Genomic DNA, 4,713 nt, shown 5'->3' with positions numbered 1-4,713 from the left:
CCCATAGTGCCATATAAATGGATCACTTGCTTTATAGTAGGTCCTTATTGGGATCCTATGAGTTACTCTTCTATCCAACTAGAGGTTGCAGTTTAAAATGTATACAATGGTCCCCCCACCCCCCAACGTTTCGCCAGAAGGAATTGGCTTTATAAATCTCGATACCTTGATAAAGCCGGTTCCTTCCGGCGAAACTCCGGGGGGGGGGGGGGGGGGTCATTGTATACATTTTAAACATCCGGCCGGGAATCAAGAGGTGAGTGCCACAAGGTGAAGAGATCATGGTGCCCGTGCTTCAACTCAGTGAGCCAGTATTCCCAGTGAGTTTCGGCACCTCGGGGTCACCACTCCCCGAGGCACAAAAGTACCTCGGCTCTAGACCCTCTCAGCCTCATGGCGAGACCCGGAGGGAACAGGTCACATCGGGGCAGCCGTCGAGCTGATTCCTCAGAACCAGCCCCGGAAAGCCCTGGTACACCTGCACCCTCCATGCAGCACCCATCCCCACCAGCCCCATACCGGCATAGTTTGCCATCGGCATGAAAACTGATAAGAACAGATACTACATTTGATCTTAGCCAAAAGGCCGAGAAGGACAGGAGCGGTGCTGTTTTTGCAAAAAAGGAAGCAGCATTTTTTTTTTTTTTTTTAAATCCTGGACCTAGATTTTGCACTGGAGCCCAGGATCTTCCAGTTTGTCTCATTTGGAGAGGGGCCCCTGAGATGAGGGGCCAAATTTAAAACTAAATAAATGGAGCAAAAAGACATCTTGGTTTCGCAAAGATGTCTTGGCAATAATAGGCATTGTTTATTCACAATACAAGTTCCTAGCGCGTTTCTAGGCTGCCTCTTCATCAGATGTAATGACTACCATATAGCATCTGATGAAGAGGCAGAGATAACCTAGAACATGTCGTGTGTTGGCATTTTTATTTTGAATAAATTAGGATTTTTTATCACCAATATCTTTTTGAAACCAGAGTTGTTTGCGACAAAAATCTTTTTTTTTTTTTTTTTTTGCGCTTTTACATCAGCAGACGCAAGTCCCAGATCCGAAGCCTGGTCATTACGTAAACTGTATATGACGTATTGCCCTATGGAGAGCTTTACTGTTTTTATCTATTTAAAGGAGTACTCCGGTGGAAAACTTTTTTTTTTTTTTTAATCCTTCCAGTACTTATTAGCTGCTGAATACTACAGAGGAAATGCTTTTCTTTTTGGAACACAGTGCTCTCTGCTGACATCACGAGCACAGTGCTCTCTGCTGACATCTCTGTCCATTTTAGGAACTGTCCAGAGCAGCATATGTTTGCTATGGGGATTTTCTCCTACTCTGGACAGTTCCTAAAATGGACAGAGATGTCAGCAGAGAGCACTGTGGTCGTGATGTCAGCAGAGAGCACTGTGTTCCAAAAAGAAAAGAATTTCCTCTGTTGTATTCAGCAGCTAATAAGTACTGGAAGGATTAAGATTTTTTTAATAGAAGTAATTTACAAATCTGTTTAACATTCTGGCACCAGTTGATTTAAAAAGAAAAAGTTTGAGAAAATCCCCACAGCAAACCTCTCCTGCTCTGGACAGTTTCTGACATGGACAGAGGTGTCAGCAGAGAGCACTGTGGTCAGACAGAAAAGAAATTCAAAAAGAAAAGAACTTCCTGTGGAGCATACAGCAGCTGGTAAGTACTGGAAGGATTAAGATTTTTCAATAGAAGTAATTTAAAATTCTGTTTAACTTTCTGGTAAAGATGAGCGAACTTACAGTAAATTCGATTCGTCACGAACTTCTCGGCTCGGCAGTTGATGACTTTTCCTGCGTAAATTAGTTCAGCTTTCCGGTGCTCCGGTGGGCTGGAAAAGGTGGATACATTCCTAGGAAAGAGTCTCCTAGGACTGTATCCACCTCTTCCAGCCCACCGGAGCACCGGAAAGCTGAACTAATTTATGCAGGAAAAGTCATCAACTGCTGAGCCGAGAAGTTCGTGACGAATCGAATTTACTGTAAATTCGCTCATCTCTACTTTCTGGCTCCAGTTGATTTTAAAAAAAAATATATGTTTTCCACCAGAGTACCCCTTTAATTTTATGGGACATCCAGAACCCCCTGATGATAAGTGTAAGGTGAAGGGGCCACATTAGGAGAGGTCATCCTGCGGGTGGATGTGTCCGAGCAGCTGCGTTCTATCTGTAATCTGAGAGGATTGGGGAATAATCTTCGCATTTTTATATACAGTTCTGAGTGTTCTCATCCACTCTCACAGTAGAACAGTGTTTTCCAACCAGGGTGCCTCCAGCTGTTGCAAAACTACAACTTCCAGCATGCCCGGACAGCCGAAGGCTGTCCGGGCATGCTGGGAGTTGTAGTTTTGCAACAGCTGGAGGCACCCTGGTTGGGAAACACTGCAGTGGAAGGTGCCATAGACATGAGCAGGGCGCTCAGAGGCCGCAATTGTACCACAAACTCCTCAGAAGATGGATGGAGAGATAACACACATGTGCAGAGGAAGATCACGTATCACCTCCAACCCCGGGGTCTCCTCCCTGCTCAAATAACTCTTTTGGGTACGTTCCCACACGGCGTATTTTGCTGCGTATTTGGTGCTGCGTATTTTCCTACCCATTGACTTCAACAGAGAAAATAAAATACGCAGCAGCAAATACGCAGCAAATACGCCGTGTGGGAACGTACCCTTACACAACACAGTATCTAAGCTGGTGTTTCCCAACCAGGGTGCCTCCAGGTGTTTAAACACTACAACTCCCAGCATGCCCGGTCAGCCTTTGGCTGTTGGGGTATCCTGGGAGTTGTAGTTTAGCAACAGCAGAAGGGATGTGGCACCTATACTTTAGAGGGGTGTTTTAGGGAAAACATTTATTTTTTTTTTTTTTTACATATCAACTGGCTCCAGAAAGTTAAACAGATTTGTAAATGACTTCTATTAAAAAAAATCTTCATCCTTCCCATAATTATCAGCTGCTGAAATTGAGTTGCTGTTTTTTGTCTGGCAACAGTGCTCTCTGCTGACATCTCTGCTTGTCTCGGGAACTGCACAGAGTAGAAGAGGTTTGCTATGGGGATTTGCTTCTACTCTGGACAGTTCCCGAGACACGTGTCATCAGAGAGGACTTAGACAGAAAAGAACAACTCAACTTCAGAAGCTCATAAGTACTGAAAGGATTAAGATTTTTTTTAATAGAAGTCATTTACAAATCTGTTTAACTTTCTGGAGCCAGTATATATATATATATATATATATATATATATATATATATATATATATATAGATAGATATATATATTAGAGATGAGCGAACTTACAGTAAATGCTCGGCAGTTGATGACTTATCCTGCATAAATTAGTTCAGCTTTCCGGTGCTCTGGTGGAATGGAAAAGGTGAATACAGTCCTAGGAGACTCTTTCCTAGGACTGTATCCCCCTTTTCCAGCCCACCGGAGCACCGGAAAGCTGAACTAATTTATGCAGGATAAGTCATCAACTGCCGAGCCGAGAAGTTCGTGACGAATCGAATTTACTGTAAGTTCGCTCATCTCTAATATATACGTTTTTTCCTGGATAACCCCTTTAACCTATCGTGTGATACTGCCTCATCGTATCTAAGCTTATGTGTGTATTTCATATGTGATGCTTTCTGTGTACGACATTTTTTATGCATAACGTTGCCTTAATATCTCCTAGCCTCTCATTTGTGATATATTCCAAGTGTATCTAAGCCTATTACAAGTGATACAATATTGTGTATCTTATCATTTATGAAGCTGTCTCTTGTATCTCAGTCTATCATGTGTGATACTGTCTCAATGTGCCTAAGTCTATGTGCGATATGTGTGATATATATTCGCAGTGTATCTAAGCCTATCATACGTGATACTGTCTCAATATATTTAAAGGGCAATTACAGCTTTATACATATTGGAGGGGACGTGGCGTGACATCACTAAGGGCTGTGGCCGTCATGTCCCGTCTCGGAGGCAGCACCCGGCACAGAATGCCGGGGGGGCTGCATCAAGATTGCGGGGGTCCCCAACACCGGGACCCCTGCAATCATACATTTTATCTCCTGTCCTTTGTATAGGGGATAAGATGTATCAAGCCGCAATACCCCTTTAAGCCTTTCATGTGTGATCCTAATTGTTTCATGGGTTTTAGGTACTAAGGCTGGGTTCACACTACGTTTTGTCCCATACGGGAGCGCATACGGCAGGAGGGAGCTAAAAGCTCGCGCTCCCGTATGTGACCGTATGCGCTCCCGTATGTCATTCATTTCAATGAGCCCATTTTTGAGTGAAACGTTCGGTCCGGTCGGCTCATTTTTGCGCCGTATGCGCTTTTACAACCGGACCTAAAACCGTGGTTGACCACAGTTTTAGGTCCGGTTTAAAAGCGCATACGGCGCAAAAATGAGCCGACCGGACCGAACGTTTCACTCAAAAATGGGCTCATTGAAGTGAATGGCATACGGGAGCGCATACGGTCACATACGGGAGCGCGAGCTTTTAGCTCCCTCCTGCCGTATGCGCTCCCGTATGGGACAAAACGTAGTGTGAACCCACCCTAATTCTTCCATTTGTGGTGTTGCCTAATTGTATCCAAGCCCATCATGTGCGATACAGGCCCTAATATACTTAGAAAATCGGGTTGTAAGTCTATGTTGCTTTTTTCCTCTGGTATTTATTATTATGTCGCATCCTGCTT

General features: G+C 44.0%; 1 pseudogene; it reads right to left on the bottom strand.

Annotated features, from left to right (window-relative positions):
• Window positions 1-489: 489 nt before the first annotated feature.
• Window positions 490-598, bottom strand: LOC130290101 (U2 spliceosomal RNA; annotated as a pseudogene).
• Between the last annotated feature and the right edge of the window lie 4,115 nt (window positions 599-4,713).

This window comes from Hyla sarda, chromosome 8 (assembly GCF_029499605.1).
Source record: "Hyla sarda isolate aHylSar1 chromosome 8, aHylSar1.hap1, whole genome shotgun sequence".
NCBI lineage: Eukaryota > Metazoa > Chordata > Amphibia > Anura > Hylidae > Hyla > Hyla sarda.
Note: the sequence above shows the minus strand (reverse complement) of the source record. Positions and strands in the feature narration are given on the sequence as shown.